At 42.8% G+C, this 23850-nt stretch overlaps 1 protein-coding gene across 1 annotated transcript in view; it reads right to left on the reverse strand.

Annotated features, from left to right (window-relative positions):
* The window catches only part of CHRM3 (cholinergic receptor muscarinic 3), a 523975-nt gene extending 500372 nt beyond the window's left edge, over positions 1 to 23603 (reverse strand). The window contains exon 1 of the mRNA XM_047824601.1: positions 23005 to 23603. The gene's annotated coding sequence lies outside the window, so the exon portion shown is untranslated. The remainder of the gene's footprint in view (positions 1 to 23004) is intronic.
* Positions 23604 to 23850: the final 247 nt, after the last annotated feature.

Genomic DNA, 23850 nt, shown 5'->3' on the forward strand with positions numbered 1-23850 from the left:
TCACCAGAAAGAAGATATAAATATATTTCATTCTGGTTCCTATTCTCGAGGCTTTATCACTCAAAACAGTCAGATCCCATAGAATGTGAAGCAAATGCCCCTATGAGGCTCCACTGGTCACCTCAGAGAACAACAATACTGTTCTACAGAGAACACCTCTCTTTCGTGGAAGCGGAAATTCTTTTATTTTACTACATAGGCCAATAGTTAGTTTCTGCACTGACAACATCTTGTCATTTTTTATATAATCTAAACTTTAGGGGAAAATGAATGACAGAGTCAGATAAAAATGAGTTCACAAAACTAAATTATCATTTAACAAAAACCAACCCATGATCATTGAAGACCGATGTTCAAATGAAGAATGGTCTTTATGATTTTATTTCCTTTAGGTAGATTTTGAGATTCAGATCAACTGTGGTTTCCCCACAATATTTAATTCTGTTCCTGAAGAGCCTTCTAGAACTCTCAACAACTTGAATTATCAAAGAAGCTGAGCACAGTGGCAGAATCACTGATACACGTTCCTATTTGAAAAGTCTGCTCTTCTCCCCTTAAATGTTTACTGTTTGGAAAATCCACACCAAACACAGAAACTGAGTAATTCTATCTGTCATCTTTTATAGCCACCGTGCATTATTTACATAAGATCACTAAATTAGTGTCCAAGTTGCAAAGAGATCATATTGAGAGCAGTAGATGATCCTACTTAGATGAATAAAATAACCTCTTATTGTAACATTATTATGAGTAACTTAAAAAAAAATTTTATGTTTTTATTTTTATTTGTGAGAGACAGATACAGAGTGTGAGTGGGGAAGGGGAAGAGAAAAAGTGAGACACAGAATCTGAAGCAGGCTTCAGGCTCTGAGCTGTCAGCACAGAGCCTGACATGGGACTCAGACTCACAAACTGTAAGATCATCACCTGCACCAAAGTCGGACACTTAACTGCCTAAGCCACCTAGGCGCTTCAATAAGTTTCATTTTTTAGTCCAGAGATTGCAAATACCTTTAACCATAACCACAGTCATACCTGGACTGGACAAGTTATTTAACGTATGTGTGGTTTATTATGCTCACCTATTAATCAGAGAGGATACCTACCTTGCAGTATCGTTTTAAGGGCAAATGAAATATTACAAAGGAAATACTTAGCACTGTTCTAACACAGAGCAAGAACCCAGCATTTTTTGGGTAAATATTAGTGTTTATATTATTGCCGGTGAATCATTCTGTATGACAGGGTCAAGCTTGGGGCGCCTGGGTGGCTCAGTCGGTTAAGCGTCCGACTTTGGCTCAGGTCATGATCTCTCTGTCCGTGAGTTCGAGCCCTGTGTCAGGCTCTGTGCTGACAGCACAGAGCCTGGAGCCTGCTTCAGATTCTGTGTCTTCCTCTCTCTCTCTGCCCCTCCCCACTCGCTCTCTGTCTCTTTCTCTCAAAAATAAATAAACATTAAAAAAAAAGAAACAAAGGGTCAAGCTGGTTTCCTACAACCTACCACCAGTATTTCCACTACTAGCCATATGTTCCATAAAGGCCGGAGCTCCCAAGAAACTGACCATAAAATAAAATGCATGTTCAGTTTCTACTCTATATATTGAATCAATCCTCCTTGATCTCAGCTGAATTGAATTTAGGAAAATATATGAAATTAAGTGTCCTATCTATGCTAGTCCATTTTTCTGAAATGGATGTTATCTGATCTGAACTATTTTGTTCTGTTCCAGCTATTTAATACCTGCTTTGGAGCAAACATAAGGTAGAGGCTGATGTTTGTTGAATGTCACATAGCACAGGCAACTTGGAAAGTGTGTTCCAAATAACATCAAACTGTTGGAAACACTTGCCTGAGGTAGATGCAACCTAAGTGAGTATTAAAAATTACCTAGGTTTGTTAAAGTCGAAGTAAGGAAGGGATGAACCCCTTTTAAAAAAAGGTAAGCCACAGGGGTGCCTGGTTAAGCGTCCGACTTCAGCTCAGGTCATGATCTCGCGGTCCGTGAGTTTGAGCCCCGCGTAGGGCTCTGGGCTGACAGCTCAGAGCCTGGAGCCTGCTTTGGATTCTGTGTCTCCCTCTCTCTCTGACCCTCCCCTGTTCATGCTCTGTCTCTCTCTGTCTCAAAAATAAATAAAGGTTAAAAAAAAAAAAAGAAGGTAAGCCACTTGTGTGATTCATCGTAGAATTATTCTTTTGATTGACGTCAAAGACAAGTATTCAGCTGTCACAAAGCATGTGTGTTCAGTATAAAATTAATTGTGAATAGAAAAGAAACCAGGGATTAGATGAAACAAAGAGCATAGTAGTGAAACAAAACAAAACAAAACAAAACATAGCAGTGATGAGGTGAGCCAGTGCCCCACCACCCACTCAAACACATTTGGATTTTCAGCTACAGAGACACAGCAAACTCCGGGATTGCTCACAAAATTACCACAAATGACGAGGTCCTAGGAATGTCTAAAGTTCAAATTCTTTTTGAACTTCAGGGAGAACATTCTCAGGGAGAACCTGAGACAAGACAAGAACCCTCGTTTCTTGTCACCAAACACTCCCCACCTTGGGTCTGCATTATTCTGGTATCATTCATATGATTTAAAACCACCCAAGTAAACATTTGCAATGGAAATAAGAACAACAGAAAACAAGCTGATGCCTACTTCTTTAGTTGAAAAAAGTGTGTGTCTATGTGTCTTGTGTATTCTCTATACCCCCAAACCACTCTAACTGCACAGTAACATCTAAATCCATTTATTTTTGAGTCCTTCCCTTTATTAAAAAAATTGTTTTTGATGTTTATTTATTTTTTGAGAGAGAGACAGAGTGCAACTTGGGGAGGGGCAGAGAGAGAGGGAGACACAGAATCCGAAGCAAGCTCGAGGCTCCAAGCTCTGAGCTGTCTGCACAGAGCCCGACGTGGGGACTTGAACCCACGAAGCCACGAGATCATGACCTGAACTGAAGTCAGATGCTTAACCGACTCAGCCACTTAGGCACCCTGAGTCCTTCCCTTTAATTAATTAACTAAATAACCTGTACAAGTGAGTTCTGTGTTTCAACACAGCCATTCATGCTTTTATGTTCTACAGTTTCATTCAAATTAATATTGAAGTAGTTGACTGACGTTCACAAAAAACATACAAGACTATTAAAAGTCATGACGGTTTAATTTCAATTCGGATTACGGTTCAGTTCTAACCCTCCCAGGAAATGGGCCTTTCTTTTGAGGGTCAAAGTACAAGCGAGGTCTGGACAGCAGCGGTCAGCCAGCAACCCTCAGCCGGACTCTCCTCCATGAGGTATCTGCTCTGATTTATCCATGAAAGAAGTCTGCAGTACCATTAATAGTAATTGTAATAATTATGGCTACATAATCATTCTGCAAGACTCTTAACTTATTCTACAATAATCTCTTACTCTACTCACATCATGTCATAGAGACGGTGATGAGACTGGTAAGATAATAATAGAAAAATAACAACAAAACAGTAGATACAGCAGTGATAATAACACTGTTTTTTGGGGTGCATACCACGTGCAAGTTCTACTTAAGGGCTTATACATATACTCAGTTTAATCTTCCTGATAACCAGAAGAGGCAAGGAATAGTAATTATCCTTCTCCCACTACAGATGGTAAAATTGAGGAACTCTGAAGAAAAGGGGTAATTCAGGGAAGAGTAGAGTGAAGGAATATCTTAAGAGTGCAGATATATGGCAGGTCTAGAGAGCAAACAGTTCTGGAAGGCTCCTAATAAATGAAAGAGGACAGGAAGGAAGGAAGGAAGGAAGGAAGGGAGGGAGAGAGAAAGGGAGAACATGAGACAAGTATCACTTCCTAGAAAATAAAAAAAATACAAAAAGAAAATATCATAAGAAGTTCACTAAATGGTTCAGTAGTGAGTAACATTTATACAGTCAAAACATGTTAATATTGAATATTCATATAACCAAAATTTGAATGTGATTTTCTCAGTATAAGGACAGAGGTTTTCTATAGTAAGAAGTAAATTCTAAAAGCCAGAAAGTAAGGGGTGCCTGGGTGGCTGGCTAGGTTGAGTGGCCAACTTTGGCTCAGGTCATAATCTCGTGGTCTGTGAGTTCAATCCCTGCATCGGGCTCTGTGCTGACAGCTCGGAGCCTGGAGCCTGCTTTGGATTCTGTGTCTCCCTCTCTGCCCCTCCCCCAATTCATGCTCACTCTCTCTGTCTCTCAAAAATAAACATTAAAAGTTATTGAAAAAACTAAAAGCCAAAAAGTAAGACACATCAGTCGAAGCATGGTATTTAGAAATATGAAAGTAAATAAGAGGGGGGAAAAATTGGCCTAAAGAGTTAAAAATGCTCACCTCTCAAGACTGAGAAGCTGGGAGGCCTGGGGCGCTGAGGGCTGCTATAATTTTCTCACAGCCTTGGGAACCATGGGACTTTGTGAAGGACTGAGGTATTACAAAAGCTTCAAAACTCTTTGATGACACAGGAATGCAACAACTGTGTAAATCGTGTAAGAAAACAAAACAGAGTGGCCCTATCTAGGCTTCCCTTTATCTCAAGTGTACTTGGGTGGTGAGAACAGGCAGATTTGCCAGGCAGAACAAAGCAAATTTAAGGACACCCACAGCAGTGGAGCTGGAGAAAAGCAGTAAGAAGCTGGAAAATAAATAAAATTGTGCTTGGATTTTCTTATGGTGCCTCAGAAGAACACACTGACCTTCGCCACTGCTCAAAAACCCAGTATTAAGGGGCCAGAGTGTAGTAGAGGTTTACTGGAAATCCTTTTTTAGGGGCAGCAGATGCATCCACTCTAGCACGAGTCCTGAGGGATCAGAGGATTCCAGCAGAGAGATGGTGGGGAAGGGATCCTGCGTGCTTCCATGAGAGAATCATGTCAACGGTACAGAACTTTTCTGGGGAATGGCAAAGGAGACTAAGAGCACCATGAAGTGTGAGGGGCCATGGAACCACTTCTGCCTTGACACTGTCCTGGTAAATGATCAAAGTATGTAAAGGCATACCCAGCCTTTAAAATGGGTTCTTAGAGGGGAAAAAAAAAAGTTTTAGAGATTGCAATGGTTTCCAAATCTCTGAATGGCCACATTTTACAAACAGCTACACAGTGAATGCATGGTATTAAATTTTCATGGGTTACAGAGATTAGGACCAAAAAAAAAGTCCAGATGAGAAACACTTAATTAAAAGAAGGTTAAGAGGGAAAATAATGGTGGGAGAGTTTCAGAATGGAAATTGGTAACAATTGAGAAGGACCTTATAATTCTGGGAGCATGACAGCATTTTGTGGTTAAAAACATTTTTAAGGTTGGGATGCCTGGGTGGCTCAGTTGGTTAAGTGCCTGACTCTGGATTTGAGCTCTGGTCATAATCTCACGGTTTGTGAGTTTGAGCCCCACATCAGGCTCTGAACTGACAGTGTGGAGCCCACTTGAGATTCTCTCTCTTTCTCACTCTGCCCTCTCTCACACTGGCACTCTCTGTCTCAAAAATAAGAATAAAATAAAAACTTTAAAAAAACTATGAAAAAACAGCAACAACAAAACATTTTAAGGTTAATATCAGCCATCTGATACCATACAGCAAAATGTTCTTTAAAATGTTAGAGCAGCAGATGCCCTCAAATGAAAATTGCTTTAGTATCTAGATCACTGATTTTGTTTTAACAAAAGATATTCTCTATTCAGTGAATCTCTTTTTTTAAATTTTTTTAATGTTTATTTATTTGTTAGACAGAGAGAGACAGAGCATGAACAGGGGAGGGTCAGAGAGAGAGGGAGACACAGAATCCGAAGTGGGCTCCAGGCTCTGAGCTGTAAGCACAGAGCCTGACACGGGGCTCGAACCCACGGACCGTGAGATCATGACCTGAGCCGAAGTCGGACGCCCAACCGACTGAGCCACCCAGGCGCCCCTCAGTGAATCTCTTGCTACCAATTCCAAGCATCTCACTGTCCTTTTAGAGATCAAGAGGTCAAGCTTGTGACAACCTCACATTCTATTGGACAATAGCTTCTGTGTGATCCCAGTAAAATATTTTCCTAACTTCCAAATACCTGTTTTGAAACCATGCCTGTACAAGCATCATTTCCCACTTTGATTCAGAGCCCAGACAAAAGTTCTCACCTACACATATGGTTTCAAGACCTGAGAGATGGGAGAGATTCAGCCCCAACCGAGTTCTGGGTGCTGCTAAGATGGTTCACACAGTTGAGTGTGTGTGCGTTTTGATCTGCAGGTTCCAGAGAAACAGCGTCTCCAGGGTATGCCTCCTATCCCACCATCATCAGAGCGAAATTTACCATATTAGGAATGTCAATCTCACGGTGATGCCCACGGATCAGCACCCTTCAAGTCAGATTATTTATTATAATATTTATATTATATTTATTATATTCTTATTACATTTTTAAAGCTACTTTTCAATAGCAAGAACAATTAGTGGATTCACTGAAGCTTGAAGCTCCTCTTGAGGGCAAGACCCTGTCTTTTTTCGGCATCACTGTATCCCTGACATGGAACAGCATTCTGGCTTGGGCAGTTGCTCAAAAAAAAAATCTGATGAATGAAAAAATAGAATACATTATTTTCAAGTATGTTTGGCAATATGTCAAGACCTAGATTTTGCTGTGAAAAACCTAACAGAGTATGATACTTGGTTATTTTTAAGAGCCTCAGAATCACCAAACTGCTAGAAAGCATATTAGCCAAGTAATGTAGAAAATTAAGTATCTTGTGGTACTTTGGGCCAACACACTCGTGATTATGTCACTTTTTGCACAGTGACACATAGTAGGTACTCACTGGTGACTTCCTAATTACGCTACAGAATCAAACTCAGAAAATTCCTTTGACTTCCCCTTCCATTTTATAACCCAAAGAATTTCTTGACTTCCTTGTTAGTGCATATGCTTATAATTAAGTGAGCACTTACTTAATACATTTCATTTATTTATTTATTTATTTACTTATTTATGAGCACGATAAAATTTTAAAAAATTAGAAGGTAGCAAGTTGCTTCTCTCTTATGTAATTCTAAATTTTTTTTTTCAACGTTTATTTATTTTTGGGACAGAGAGAGAGACAGAGCATGAACGGGGTAGGGGCAGAGAGAGAGGGAGACACAGAATCGGAAACAGGCTCCAGGCTCTGAGCCATCAGCCCAGAGCCCGACGCGGGGCTCGAACTCACAGACCGCAAGATCGTGACCTGGCTGAAGTCGGACGCTTAACCGACTGCGCCACCCAGGCGCCCCTCTCTTATGTAATTCTAATGGGAAAAGAGGGGAAATAACATTATTAGAAATAAGGCTAGGCATAATCAGGTAAATCTGAGTGAATGTGCTAGTTTATTTCATTGTTCTGCACATCTATAATCCTATACTTCACTGTAAATGATGCTATGAGTGATGATTTTAATATGAATGTACAAAAGAAAGGGCCATGGCTGAATGGACAATACGGGGTAAGTTTATCGGTGTTTATGTGACAAGAAGTGCAAAAGTGGCACTGAGTATTCACTTATTCAGTTAGTGTTTGTTGAGAGCCTATGGTGGGCCAGGCAGTGTTCTAGGAACTGGATATTTAGCAGTTCAAAAAAAATTAAATTCTTGGTCTCAGAGAGCTCACATTATGTGGATTATAAACAGGCAATAAATGAAAAAATAAATACACATGATGTCAGGTGGTGATAAATACTATGAAGAAAAGGACGAGAGATTGAGGAGACAGTGAAGAGTGGAAGAGAATTCATACTATTTCAGATGAGGTGGTCACAAAATGCTGGCCTGATCAAGTGACATTTGAGAAAAACCTAAAGTAGGTGCAGAAGCATGCTGTACAGATTTCCAGAAAGAGTGTTCCAAATGGAATAGCAGGTGCAAAGACTCTGAGATGGAATGTTCCTGATACAGACAAAAAAAAAAATAGCAAAGAGTTTCCACATGTAAGGTAAGTTTTGCCTAATTAGTGTACCTTGCATGTGTCTATTTAAACCTTACCAGTCCTTTAAAGTATTTCTCAAGTGAAATTCCTTTAACTAAGAAGTTCCTGGAATCCCTCCAAAAAGATTTGGCTTCCCCACCCTTTAAATCCCAAGAACAACTTGGCTCAGATAATTCTATTTTACAAATTAACACTTTTATAGGTTATAAACACATATCTAAGGGCAAGACTTTGCTACACATTTTTCCCTTCTGAACCTCATTGCCTTAAAACAATTATTTCCAAGCTGCTCTGGAGGTCAAAAACAGCATCTACAGTTGGTATGGGCTTTCTGAAATTTTAAAGAGTCAGTGGGCACCACTTTATAGCTTGGTCTGGTTTGGATTTGGAAAACACACAAGATGGCGCCTTCAGTCTTCTAAAAGACACACTGAATGTCATGCTTTGGTTAGTTATTTCTTTTTTTTTTTTTAATATTTATTTATTTTTGAAAGAGAGGGAGAGAGAGACAGAGAGACAGAGAGAGAGAGAAGGAGAGAGAGGGATGGGCAGAGAGAGAATCCCAAGCAGGCTCTGTGCACAGAGAGCTCATGACATGAGCCAAAATCAAGAGTCAGACACTTAACCGACTGAGCCACCCAGGAACCCCTGGTTAGTTATTTCTGTGCTAAAAAGAAGATACATTGGTGGGATCTTCATTAGCAGGATCTGGGCCAGCTTTCTACTCTGTAATGGTAATGTTAATCTTGGTTTACACATATCAGTTGCCTGATATAACTTCTGTTTATATTTCATTTTTTTTTTGGATTCCTATAACCAATGGCAGATAAAATTAATCAGTCAGGCTTAAGGTTTCTAGTATCTTTGTTTCTTCTGTCACCCCCCACCCCAACACACACACAAATGAAACCTTTGTTTCTCACACATTTGGAATAGTAGTCTACTCCCTAGAGCTACTAAATGTGTTCATCTAGGTTTCAACTTGCAAAATCTATTTTAATTTTTTTCATATGTAAGAAACACTGGTCAAGGTATGTTAGGGAATTTCTATTCTAGCTAATACCTTATATTTCATATATTTATTATATCATAACTTAGATATTATAAGGTTATTATAAGATATCAGAGATAATGCCTTATATCATAACTCCAGCAATACACGTGACTTTCAACATAGGTTTCAAAAATGGGCTGTCCTGTGTTTGGAAAGAAAGAGCAGATAGCCACATTAAAAACTAAATCCCAACAAAACAAAACAACAAACTAAATGCCAGAGAGTAAAGAATGACCATATTTAAAGCATGAAATCTATGGAATATAACAGCAACTCCTCCCTCTCCCTCACATGGAACTAACAACATTTCCCCATATCAAGTGACTCGTTTTGAACCTCATTTTAATTTTTCAAGACTTGACCCATTCATTGGACACAAATGCTGATGTCTGCCATCTAGTGGCAAAAATCAGAATCGGCAGCCTAATTTTTCTAGAAAACAGTCTATATATATGCATATATACATGCATATATATACACATATATTTTTTTGAGAAAAATTCAATCTAAGCTCTAAGCTTAAAAGATAGAGGAAAAGTCAAACCTAGGAAGGTCACACATCTAAGTGACCATGCCACTGTAACACCCGTATCTCTCTGACTTTGACATCAAGTTAAGGAAGGCCTGTGTAAAACCCCTTGGGATCCTATGGAGTCTATGGATTGCTATGGATCCCATGGATTTTCACAAAAACAGAAATTTCATGAAACTTCTGGATCTTATGTCTAGATCCTATGGATTTTCACAAAAACAGAAGTATCATGAAAGCAGCATCTTGTCCTGTTTATTTCTCTCTTTATCTCTGGCACCTAGAACAGTGCCTGAAACAATTTAGGAATGTGATAAATTTAATGAGCTAGTGAATGGCAGTAGAGGAACTGGAAACAGATCAGAACAGAGTGATTGACAATTTTTTTTAATTGTCTTAGAAATTAATATAATACTTTAAATTTGTGAAGTACTATGAAATGTATTACATACGCTTTTTAAAACTTATTTATTTCTAGATGATCTACATGGAATGACCTTTAATCAATGAGCAAAATGAATCTATGCTTATTCTATGAATATTTACAATAATTGAATTATTAGGCACATAGGTAGCAGTTCTAGACTATACCGTCTCACTTTCCTGACATTATCTTCTTCATATCAATAATGCATATGATATACTTTCTCAGAAAGGTAATCCTTAAATATAGCATTAAATACATGCAAATATATGGTCTGCATATAATAGCTCCATAATATAAATCAAGAAACCAAGAAAAAAATCGTCAAGGACTTCCTGTATTCGAGATCAGAATTTCTGTTTTAATACCATCTATGAACACATATCCGTATTTTTTAAATACAACAATATATTTAGATACAGTGGAGGACATTTGATGGAAACAATTTCATCTTATTTCTACACCTGAGATCTCAGTCCTTGCTCGATTGTGTTTAAATTCCAGTGGAAAAGAGCACTCCACCCTTCCTCACAGCCTGAGAAACACCCTAAATTGAATATGACTCATCTTACCAGAGAGAACAGCCTAAGATAATGCACCCCTTGCCAACCAGGCTACTCAGAATCTACACAGAAAAAAAAAAAGAAAGAAAGAAAGAAAATGTTTCTTTCTCAATTTCTTTCTATGTCTGTCTCCCTCCTGTTCGCTGTTAATCCTCACTAGTGGGTCTTAAAATTGAGCAAGCGTAAGTATCCTTCAAGGCATTTATTTGAAATGCAGACTGACAGAACCTGATTCGGCTGGTCTGGTTTCAATCCCCAAGAATGCATTTTTAACAACCACCCCCAGAGAATTCTGGGGCACTCAATCCTGGGCTATGTATGGCTTTAGAAACATCACCATTTCTAAACCTGTCCGGTGGTTACAAGAATCCCCATGAGAAGCCGCTACTTAGGACGCTCGACCAATAATGACTACTTCAAAAGTACAATCAGCCTTGGCCGGTGAGAGGAACCTCATCTGGAGGTGGTTCTCTGAAAGGATTATACCTCTCAAAATGTTAGGGTCACCCGCGTAACCATTATATCTACACAGACAACCCTCCAAGCAAGTGACACTCTGGGTCTGGCCTGGGATAATTCTATTATGTTCTGTATGACACTCATCAAGAACTGGTTACTGTTTATAAACATGTCAGCTATTTTGTCATTATTAAGATGCACTGAAAACTGGTAAACCTGAGATTTAATTCAAGCCCCCCCTCCCCGCCCCGCAAGGGGAAAAGTAAGAGGGTATTCACTCAACAACCAGTACATAACGAGAGTCTATTATGTGCCAAGCACTGTTTTTGGCCCATGGGAGATGCTGGCGAGGAAAACATAACATAAAAATCTCTGCCCATACAGGGACAGATTTCGAGAGCTTCTCATTTGGACTTTACAGCGTGAAGTCCTAGGCATCGAAAAATAAATAATGGTGGCTCCTGATGAGACACGGAAAATCTAAAGGAAAAGACAGTTATTCACATAACTTATTCTAGCGCAAACATGTGGCAAATGGGATAGCGGGCATGGGACTAATACACTAAAGGGGCATGGGGACTGAAAAGGTGACTTTTGTCTGGGGAGGCAGGCCTCTAGCATCTGTGGGTCTGCTAACAGTCAGAGCAGGAGTAGAATGTCAGGAAGCATGGGGGGGGGTGGGTCTCTACAGAAACCCGGAGGGAGGAGAATGGGGGCCAGTGAGAGGGTTCCCCAGCAGGTTGACATGGATCTAAGAGCCGCAACAGAGGGAGGCAAGGAAGACCGTATGGACAGTTGTGTAGAGCCAAATGTGAATGACTTTGACCTCATTACAGAACAGGGAAAAGCCAAAGCAGAATGAAAGCAGGGAGCCACGTTCGAGGCCATGGGCACTGTGTGAGGGGGAGATGGGAAAGGCAGTGGGAAGGGGAGGGAAGGAATGAATGAGACAGCTCAAGAAAATCTGTTAGGATGTGGAGACTGCATGTGCAGAGTGAGGGTATAAAGGAAATACAGTGGCAAAAGGTCCGAGATCCTAGGGGGACTGATGCAATCAGCTAATATAGGAAAACCAGGCAGAATGGTGTATTTTGGAGAAAGGTGATGGGTTCCAATGTCCAAACAGGACGTGAGAGGTGCCCGGTGGATATCCTTTGTGGAAATGTCCAGCAGAGTGCCAGAAATGGATGTCCCGCACTCAAGGGAACGGACCTGGGTCTGCTGTCACCGAAGCCCTAAGTGCAGCTGAGATCTCCAGGGGCGAGAACACACACAGACAGCAGGTGGGATGCCTCCTCCCTGGGAGAACCGAGAAACCCTAATGTGCAGCCCAAAGACCCAGGCTTGTTAAGTTTGTGTCCTTGGGTGAATCACTCAAAGTCTTGGGACCTCATTTTCCTCAAATAGAAGAGATACGCTCTAGAAGTGTTCTTCATATAATTTCACAAACTCAGACCACAGCAGCCTCGTACATGTCTAAGCATCAGCCCCTTATTGTCTGGCATTCTGCCTTTAGGTTTTTTCTTCACGCGACATAGCCAGCTTCAATGGCAACTGTAGCTTCCCCCTACATACTCCACCTGACCCACTACCCAGGCAAAACGAACTTCCAGAATTCTACCGCAAAACTGATTTTTCAAAAATCGACAAATGACGGTCACAGTAACAAACATTTGTCGTTATTAAGAGCTGTCTCTCCAAAATCCGTAGAGGAATTTTGATTTAGACTTCCACAGGAATTTTCTTTTCAATCAATGTCTTACATTGTGCATTCATTTATTGGCATTCTAAAACATAGCTCGTATGACTTTGTGGGTTTTTTTTTTTTTGCCCTTCCTCTCTCTAAATCGCACTTTTGTTAAATATACAACATGATTTTTTTTTTAATTTTTTTTTCAACGTTTTTTTTTGGGGGGGGGGGACAGAGAGAGACAGAGCATGAACGGGGGAGGGGCAGAGAGAGAGGGAGACACAGAATCGGAAACAGGCTCCAGGCTCTGAGCCATCAGCCCAGAGCCTGACGCGGGGCTCGAACTCACGGACCGCGAGATTGTGACCTGGCTGAAGCCGGACGCTTAACCGACTGCGCCACCCAGACGCCCCTATACAACATGATTTTATTAAATCTTTGTTAAAGAATTTCTGGGGGAAAAAGATTTCCTGGGCTTTTTTACTCCAAGATTACATTCATTCATGAAACAAAAACTAATATACATTATATGTGTGTCTTCAATAAATATATCCACATTCAGATTTCAACATGAATCATCCACTTTCCACAGATCTAAAGTATGTGAAAGATTAGGGGCGCCTGGGTGGCTCAGTCAGCTAAGCGTTTGACTTCAGTTCAGGTCATGATCTCATGGTTGGTGAGATCTAGCCCAGCGTTACATCACGCTCTCTGCTGTCAGCCAGGAGCCCACTTCAGATCCTCTGTCTCCGTCTCTCTCTACCCCTCCCCTACCTGCACGCACGTTCCCTCTGTCTCTCAAAAACTAAAAAATAAAACTATTTTAAAACTATTTTAAAAAAAACTATTAAAATATAAAGCATGTGACAGTTTAAATTTCAATATGAAATTCAACTATCTGAAAGTACAGGGCATCAAACATGAGTGGTCACTACACCAGTCTACGGTCCAACATCAGCCTGAAGGGACGTGAACAGCTTGTTGCCCTCTGGGGCAGTATTATGTCTTACTCTCGTAAATCCTAAGTGTCTAATCCTGGGGGCAGAGAAAGTGCTGAATAAAGACATGCTTAACTGATCAGGATTTCAAAGCAAACATATTTCTATACCACTGGGCCATCTTAAGTGGATTGATTTTTTTTTTTTCAACGTTTACTTATTTTTGGGACAGAGAGAGACAGAGCATGAACGGGGGAGGGGCAGAGAGAGAGGGAGACACAGAATCGGAAACAGGCTCCAGGCTCTGAGCCGTCAGCCCAGAGCCCGACGCGGGGCTCGAACCCACAGACCGCGAGAACATGACCTGGCTGAAGTCGGACGCTTAACCGACTGCGCCACCCAGGCGCCCCTTAAGTGGATTGAGTTTTATGCAGCGAAATCAGTAGATCTTTTGGAATACATTGCAGATTTTAAAAAAACAGGGAGAGGTAGATTTACATTTAAAGTCAGGTCACAAAAATCTATTATTATCTCAGTTTTGTATAAAATAAACGTGACGATGTATATAGAAAAATATCAAGGGATTGGGGCGCCTGGCTGGCTCAATCAGTAGAGCACATGACTCTTGATCTCGGGGGTCATGAGTTCAAGCCCCACGTTGGGTGCAGAGCTTGCTTTAAAAAAAGCATTAAAGGATTTTGCATCAAATTGTTAACCATGGTTTTTTAGGGGATATTAGGTCACGGTGAACTTTTTGGTTTTACTTTTGACGTCATATACATTGTTGTAATGCTTGATTTTTAGTGTAATCCCTATTACTTACATAATGAGAAAGCAACAAATACAGTATATTTACACAGTTTATAGGTTGATGAGTATACTGAGCATTTGGAGGAAGACTCCACGTAGGGTACTTTAGGGCAATAAAGGACAAATGAGACACGGTGTCCTCAAAGGACTTCACACTCCAGTATTTGAAATAATTTACACACACACACACGCACGCACGCACGCACGAGTAAATGTGACCGGTGATGACACTGAATGTCTGATAAAGTACTAGAAGATGAATTCATGGTAAGAAATGTCAGTTCAAGCAATCCTTGACAAACTGCTAAAATCCGAGCCCATGAGGATGTGGAAGAAAGGGCATTTTGTGCAGCACTGAGAACACATGAAAGTCAGGGAAATGGCAGAGCGTATACACAACAGCAAGTGCCAAGGGTACCGTGAGAGGCGACCTTGAGACTCGGGATTGAATTTAAAATGTAAATCCAAGCTATGGAACAAGTGGAGTGCTAGTTGAATGCTGATAGAATACATTTCATTGTCATTCAATAATAATAGAAGGGGATGTCAAAGAAGTTTTGTGAGGATAGGAGAAAACAACGATCAGATTGGGTCTTCAATAAAAGTGATCTGTATAAAATGGATGAGAAGAAGAGGGCACAGTCCTCTGGGAGGCCCAGAGACAGGATGAACGAGGTGAGTCGGATCAGCATTCGCATCACCTGGGCTAGTTAGAACTGCAGATTCTCAGGCCCCAGCCCAGACCTCCCGAATCAGAGTCTGCCTTCTACCAAGATCTCTATGTGATCTGAATGCACAATAAAGTTGGAAGAGCAATAAATCAAGGTGCTGGTGATAGGGAAGAAAAGAAGCCAAGAGGTTTGAGCTATTACTTGGTTGAATTATTACAATTTGGCATCTGACTAAATGTGGGAGGCAATGGAAGGGAATAATAAATCAAGATTACTCAGACATTTTGAGTTGTACGATGGCCATGCTATTTATAGAAATAGGAAACCGAAGAGGAGCAGGATGAGGAGGAAACAGATGAAGGCTGTGCTGTCCGGCAAACTCATGGAAACACTCCTTCCAGAAGCCAAGCTGGGCGTGGAGACCATGAATGGGTGTGCTCCACACTGGAGGTATTGGAAGCCATGAAAACAAGTGCAGTTACCAAGGGAGGAGGGGGCGAGGAAGGCATGGGGTCAACAGAAGATAAATTCTTGGAGAGTCTCACTCTGCTCAGGAGATGGGGTAGGGAAGCTGGGAGAAGGCAGAGGAACCACAAGAGAGAGAGAGCCAGGGAAATACGATGCTTTGAAAATAAAGAGAGGTACAGGTGTTGCTAAGAGACTAAAGGGGACACCTGGGGAAGGGCTACTTGTTTTATGACTAAGAGGTCAGGGGTGACTTTTGGTAGTGGTTTTACTCCTGGTGAGGAGGGAAGCTAGAGAGCAAAAGGTTAGGGTCGGAGGGTAGTGAAATTGGGGGTGGAGGGAGGTGGCACTGAGCACGAATGAAAAGATTAAGAACGAAAATGAAAATTCTGAAGGGGCATAAGAGACCAGGTTGAATGAACTTTAAACTGTTGAACTTTAAAGATTTGCTTATGGAAAAAAGATGAGAAGTATTCTCATCATAATTCTCAGAATTATTAGGAGGGCAAACAGTAAGAATTAGATTTTTGGCTCAACGTAAGGAGAATCTCCTCAGGGCTCTCTGAAAATGGAAAAGGCCACCTTGTATACATTCATTTCTCAGAGCTCACAGATCGCACAATTCAACAGGGAATCACAAAGTAGAATGTGGTTCATCACTGACATCTGTAGCTGGTTGAATGGTGTCCTCTCAAAATATACGTCCACATCCTAATTTCCGAAACCTGTAAATACTACTTTATGTGGTAAAGGGTATTATAACATTAAGGCTTTCAGAAGGAGGAGCTTATCCTGGATTTTCTGGGTGGGTCCTAAATGCAATCACATGTATCCCTGTAAGACAGGAACACAGAGGAGGAGGCACACAGAAAAAGAGGTGGCGATGTGACCACAGAGGCAGAGACTAGAGGCAGTCACAAGTCAAGGAATGTAGACAGCCATCAGCGGCTGTGGGTGACAAGGAAGGATTCTCCCCTGGTGGCTTTGGAAGGACTGTGCACCTGCCCACACTTTGATTTCAGACTTCTGCTCTCCAGAATTATGAGAGGAAACATTTATTTTGTTTTAAGCCATAGTAAATCAATATGACACCTGACATCACCTTCCAGCTCTTAGATTTCTGGAGCTGCTCTCAACACATGCAGATCATAAACTCTTGGAAGGCACAGCCCTGGACTCACCCTCTTGTGAATCCAAAGAAGGATGTCTGTGGTACCCGGCACATTAGATAACACTGAACACTGTCAGGGAGAATTACCACAGAGATGTACACCGACATGTGTAAGCGGAACACAGAGATGGATACACAGACACACAGAGAGATAATAGACAGATGACTGATGATAGATAGATAGATAGATAGATAGACAGACAGACAGACAGACAAAGCAACAGGGAAGGAGAAAGGCAGATGGATAGACTCATTCTACTCAAGCAAGTAAATTAAAATTTATTTATACTCTCATGAAGTTAACTTCATAAATACTACCTGGGTTATCCTCGAATGCCACATTTACTATTCAAGATAGAGGGTACAACCAGAATTTGGAGGAAGCACATGAGGCTTATAGTTGCTTAGACAAGTTTTCTTACTATTACATGAACTAAAGGGTTTAAAATAATTTATCACAAGGAAAACAGAATGATAGCTGCATTCAAGGAAAGTTGAGAGAGGTTGGCTGAGGATTTGGGGGTGAGGAGGGAAGAAAGGAGGACTTCATATGAAGGGACACTGTGGCAATTCCAGTTTTCCCAAATGTCTCCCTTCTGACAAGGTAATGCACATGGCACATGTCATTATCACGTGAGGAGTCACCGGCAAACTAGACAGGAGGATCTCTGCATCCATTTCATGTATGAGAACTTCTTTTCAATGCAGATAATTTGAGGGATTTGCACATGAGAGAAGTTGTGCTTTTAGACTATGTTGAACTGAAAAAATTGAAAATAACAAAAAAAAATCACTGTGTTCAACACTTCTCAATGAATACACACGTATATAAATAGATAGATACACAGACACATAGAACCCAGTAATATTTGAAATTTATGTGGCTTCTTGGATTCTGCAAAATACAACTGGAGTGGGCCCCACGGGAGGTTAAGAGCCGGCAAGATGAAACTCCAAATGGCCATCGGCAAGAAGTGGTTCTTAGTTGAGTAGTAACGGGGTCTCTCTCCAGACTTGGTTCCGTGGGCAAGTCCAGAGCAAATATCACTACTCTAAAGTGAGAAGTTGAAAAAAAAATGGACAAAGGCTGTCCATAGGTCCCTTTCCCTAAAGCTTACTGGCAGGATATTTCGGTGTGAATCTAATTCCATGGCCATAGCTACCTGTGATAAATTAAAAGGCCTTAGCAGAAGAACACCTCACAACCATAAACGCATGGTCCTTTACAGCCTGCTGGCGGCATTTTACTTTGGCTTGATCTTACCTGAATTTTATCTGCACAGCAGTAGTGGGAGGATATCCTGCCTGACCCAGGATGTCTATACTAGCTCTACTTCCTGCAGTAGAGGTGACTGAAGGTAGAATATGTCAGGGCTCAGCTGGTGTGCCAGATTTCAAGGGAACACTGGGGACAGGAAATAAGCTAGGGCTAGGCCAGAACAAATGACCTAATGAAGAATTAATTCTGTAGTGGATAGTCAGCAACTCAAATTACAGTGGCCAGGAGGAGTGTGGAGAACTGAGATTTGATCCTGCCAACAATGACACACAAGGAGAATTTATTTGTCAGGTTGGAACTTGGCAGTACGACTCTTCAGGCAGAAAGGATACACTGTCAGGAGGGTGACTGTGCCTTAGGCCTAGGGGTTTGTCCACTTTAGGGTTGCATCAGAGACTAAGAAGAGGAAGAATGCAGTCTTGCTCCTGGAGAAAAGTTCTTGGCAAGGGTGAGGCTAACTGCCAAGGTCACAGCTAAAGCCCTTCCAGGCAAGCCTGTAGGACCGAAACTGCAAACATGGGAAAAGCCTAGCCTTGGAAAATATGACAAGAGTAAGAGAAACTGAGGCTAGCTTGGCATGGGAAACACTAGAGCTCACTAGGGTTAGGGCCAGTGAGCCTCACACTCCCTTCTCTGCAGTGCACTGGTTGAAGAGTCCAGAAGCCCAGTCTCCCAGTGTCACACAATGCAGGGCCGGGGAAGGCAAGAGCTCAAAGCCCACATGCATCAGCCAGCTACTGTTTGTCTAATCGTATCCCCCCACTTCCCCCCCATCGTTGTTTCTCCTCAAAGTGTTCACATTCTAGCTGGCTTCAGGATGAACTGGCACAGTTGGTGAGAAGAAGATGGCAGGAGCTCAAATATTCCTTCTGTTGGCCTGCCATCACCACCGGTGGATCCCGGGGCTCTGTCAATGTGGGGAGCTACAGCCTCGGCAGAGAGAAGTCAAAGAAGGTGCACGCCAGCCAGAGGACTTAGCCTTCAGGAGTGCATGAGCAGGACGTTTCAACAGGTGGGAGAGCAGAAGTGCCAGCCGGAAGGGGAGAGCCTGCCAGAGGCCAGGGAGTCTACAAGCCGCCAAAACTTCCGGACAGAAGAGAACGCGAGTGCAGCCAGCTACTTAGCCGGAGGGGAACCTGTACTCTGGCTCTCCGGGCTCCACATCAAATAATATTAAGGGTCCAAATCGTGCGCCACATTTAATAGTGCTTTAGAGATTGTTCGAAAAGCACCTCCACAAAAGTCATGGCTATGGATGGCCAAAAGCATTCTGCAACGTAGACAGGAAGACTGCTATCCCCTCCACTTGCACATGGGGAAAGAAATGCTGGGGGAGGGCACCCCATTTCCACTGTACGGCCCATTGTGATTCAATATTTCCAATAGCTTCACTGCAACAAAACTGTCTTCATTTCCTTATTTGATGACAGTGCTAATGCAGGTCTAAGTCGCCCAGGATATGCACTTTTTAGGGAACGGAGAAATCTAATGGAGCACATGGGATGTGGGATTACAACCAAAAGGGGATGCCTTTTGCACCTGCACAGCCCTTCTGTGGCATGCTGGTGGAGAGACAAGGGCCATAACTACTGATTTAGGATTCAGAGTCTTTAATTTGATCTGAACAAGAACCCCTTCCTTAATGTTGAAGATGGAGTCTTGTCAGACATGAGAAATTAACTTCCAATTTGACAGGTTTTGCCTCTTGTCAAATTCATTAGGTGATCTGTTCACCTTTCTCCCCTAAAATCAAAACTTTCCACCGAGGCTACAATTCTATCCCCCAGTTCTGTTCATACTGGCAACTAGGACAGGGATTCCACTGGACTAAATGAGATTGATAGGTTAAAAAAAAAAATCCAGTGGACCATTTCATGGCCATCTAGGGAAGCACTGCCATCAAAAATTAAGCATAAGGCACATTTTATTATGCTGATTTTTTTTTTTAAATAACCGTGGTGGAGGCATTTGCTTAATTTTTTTTTATTGGAGCCATATAGGTCTTTTTGATATTCTCCTTTATGAAAAATGTATTTTTCAATTCACAAACATATTGCATAAAGTAAAACATTTCCAGTTACTCACTGATGCTTCAGAACCACAATGTGAGGATAATGCTATGGGTCATAATATATTATGACATAAAAGCAGGTTCCCTAAGTGAATGACAGGTGCATCTCTCAGCATACCCACCAGAGACTCCGTCTTCATATGATTCACCATTCATTCATCTCATGTCTGAAGTGCCACTAGACCACAGCTGTTCTCAATATAAACTTCCCTGCATTGCAAAGACCCAGTTCCTTAATAGTTACACTGACAATGTCCAGGCCATTTAGGAGTAGGCAAGTAATTCTTCCAATGCTAACAACTCTATTAGGCAAGAACAGTACGTGGGCTCAGGAAATGCTAGAGGAAATTTTAGGTACAAATATGAACAAAATTATTACTTTAGAATTTGCAAATACACAAGGGAATGTTGCTTTTAATTATATCACGGAAATTTCCTTCTATTCAGTGGACTGGTGGGGATGCAAGAAATTTTATATTATTGTGAATTTCATATACCCCCCCCCACCCCCACCGCCAGGCTCATTTTCAACAGGTTGCTCTCAATTAAAGCTAAAACACCATTAAAAGAAGTTCACGCTTTTACACACTGTAGCTTAAACAACACACTCTTTCTGCAAGGAAGTAAATCATTTGTCTTTATAAGGAGAAGAAAACGGGTGCATCCTAAAAAAACCCAGTATGCCTAAATAATCTTCAGAAATTGGTAATACTTTTGATGTGATATTTCCCTTTTTTCCCAAAAAGAAAAATGTACAATTCATACATTTCACTAAACTTTAATAGGAAGTTTCCTAAATAAGTTTAAATGTAGGTTTAATGCAAAACTACTCTTATAACACAATCAATCTTTCTCTATATGTTGACCAATTCCACACACGTTTTCCCTTTTCCCGAATTACACTTTCCTCTTACAATAATTTCCCATGCAGTAGATATATACATTGTCAAAGATTCTTTTCAAAATCTTTCTCTTTCCTTTTTAAAATATTAAGTCTATTTGCATAAATATTTGCTATTATTTTTAAAAAATGGCATTTCAGTAGTACTATTTTCATTTTGGAAGTCAATGTTATTAGCAGCCCCCCCCCCCCAGCCTATAGAAACAGTCTAAATCAGACCTGCAATGTAATTAATTTTAAGTCAGCAATTTAAGCTAAAGGTATATTTCCATATGGAAACCCATTTAAAAATAACATGCTTTCTAATGCAACAATAGCTAATTATACATTAAGCTAATTGAGACAAGCTATGTAAACAAAATCTCAAATAGGCTATTCAGGGATAGGAGCGTATGATCTAAACCACAATTCTGTGGCATGTTGAATGCACACAGAAAAGGCAGGCATGTTCTATATACTGTTCGCAATACCAGCTCCCATAACAAGAGGGTGCACCCAACGCCATATCTATCCCACCACGTTTGGAACAGAAAGACCTCAGGTTTTTTTTTTTTTTAATTAATACGTGACTACCACAATCTTGTCTATATGCTGGTATTTGTCCTAGGTTCACCTCTCCCCTTTCTTAAGTGTATATTCTTAAGCAGGGTCTCTTTCTTAAGTAAATACAGGGGCATTGTTTTAAACACAGGAAATAGTGCTGAATGTTTCATGCAATTTAATGATCTCACAATATAAAATTATTTGGGACCGCAAAATCAACAAATACATTTTTTGGGGGGGGGATTATTTTTCAAATAGTAACACAGAAAGACCCAAAATGGGGATCAGGCTATCTGTTTTGTTGGGACTCAGAGGCCAAGAGAGGCATGAAAAGGTCTGTGCAAAACATACAGTGAAATAACCAGTGTCTTTAACAACACAAACGCTTGTATACATACATTTACCTCCTAAGAAGAGCCATCCCGTTCAACATCGCAACACAGCCAGCCTGAGGACAGCATATCCTTACAGCCATCGGACAGGTTCAAATAACACTTGCAGACACATGAATGTTTGCATTCTTGTAATCTGTCCATATGGGTGCAATTCCCAAACCCCTGCTTCCTCTCCCACTTCCAACCTGCGTGCTAGGAGAGTCGCACACATGCACACGCACGCCGAACAGGATCACAATTCCAACACGCACAGCGCGAAAAAGACAAGTGCATTTTGCTGCACGAGTCAACTGTGCCCCCACCCCGCCCCCCACACCACCACGGTTTAAAAACACGCAGAAATTAACCCAGCTGTAAGGAGGCTGTTCTGGGGGAGGGTTCCAGAGAAGAGATCCGGTGCGGTCTAACGGCCAAGGCTCCGCGAGTGTAGACTCTCTCTGGGTCAGTAAAGATGCGCACCGGGGCTACCCACCTTCGCCCAGGTGTTACACTAAGTGCCAAATTTGCCTCTTCGCCCCCTGAAATGCAATCCGAACAAGCCGCCCTATTTCGAGGTTGGCGGGTGTCTGCTTTAGCTTTCCCTAAAAGCGGTAGGAAATCATCTGAGGGAAGCCACACACGCACATCACACAGGCGCGCGCGCACGAGCACACACCAAGCCGAGTAGCTCCTCTTGTCCGGACTCTTGGTGCCTCAAATCCGGCATTCGGGGGAGAGAGGATGCAAGGCGAGGAGAGCCCAGTGGTGCGCCCCCGCTCTCTCCCGGCCACCGCTCCTGTTACTCCCGTCATTTTCCCGGCACTTGCGGTGACCCCAGCATTCCCACCCTGGGTCCCAGGCTCCAACTCCGCACAATATCGCGCTCTCTCTAGGTTCAAGTTTCCATCACCCACTCACCTACTCCCCAAATCGACAGACCAGCTCTCTCCAGCGTCCCCAATACCCTGTTTGCATTCCCCAAAGCAAAGACATTTCCTACCCGGGCCGAAAACTTTTTCCTCCCTTGGCAACGCGATCAGGCAAGAAACCAGGTCAGCCGCTACCTCCACCCGCTTCGCCCAGCGCCCCGGTGGCGAGCACCGTCTTTTACCTGGCCGCTGCGCTCCAGGTGACCGTCCCACGCCGGCCGCCCGCGCCTCCTCGACTCACGGGGGTCGCCGGGTCCCCTGTCCTTTAGTCGCCTCCTGCTCGGCGCTCCGGGAGCGAGTGTCCTAGGACCGCACGCCCATGCCCGGAGCCGCCCTTCGGTTCATCGCGCGTCTTTGCAGAAGCGAGGCTACCGCCGGCGATCTCACCAGCAGCGCGGGGATCCGGAGGCACCGACTTGCCCCGCGGTGTGCGCTCCCGGGTCCGAGAGCGCTCCGCCCGCGGGCAGCTGCGGCCGCGTCACATGCCGCCTCCAGGCAGCGGCCCGGCACCTGCCCAAGCGGCAGCGCTCTTGGCTCGGCACCGCCGCCCCCGCGCCTCGGGCGCCCGGCACGCTCCGGCCCTCTCTGTTCGCGTCTTTTTTTTTCTCCCCTCTCTCTCTCTCTCCCTCCTCACTTTTCCCCCTCCTTCTTTCCGTCTCCTCCTTTATCTTGTATTCTGTCTTTCCAAAAGCAGACACAAGGCGCTCCAAGTGGAAGGAGGGTCTCTCCCTCCTCACGAACTCTTTCTCTGCCTGGTGGTGGCGGTCGTGGCTACTGCTCGCCGCTCCTCCTTCTCTTCCTCCCGCGCTCCTCCTCCTCCTCCTCCTTCCCCCAGGACGGCGAGCACGGGTGTAATGCACAAGCTGCCTGCCACAGACCCAAACCTGCCCGGCTTCTGAGCATGCCCAGTGGCTTTGCTGGCGCGCGCTCAGCTCCCGCGTGCGGGCTCCACGGGCTTTCTGCGCCTGGGGGCGGGGGAGCCCGGCGGCGGCGGGAGAGCCCCGCGGCCTCCCGGCTGGGCTCGCTCT

The sequence above is a fragment of the Prionailurus viverrinus genome, chromosome D2 (assembly GCF_022837055.1).
Source record: "Prionailurus viverrinus isolate Anna chromosome D2, UM_Priviv_1.0, whole genome shotgun sequence".
NCBI lineage: Eukaryota > Metazoa > Chordata > Mammalia > Carnivora > Felidae > Prionailurus > Prionailurus viverrinus.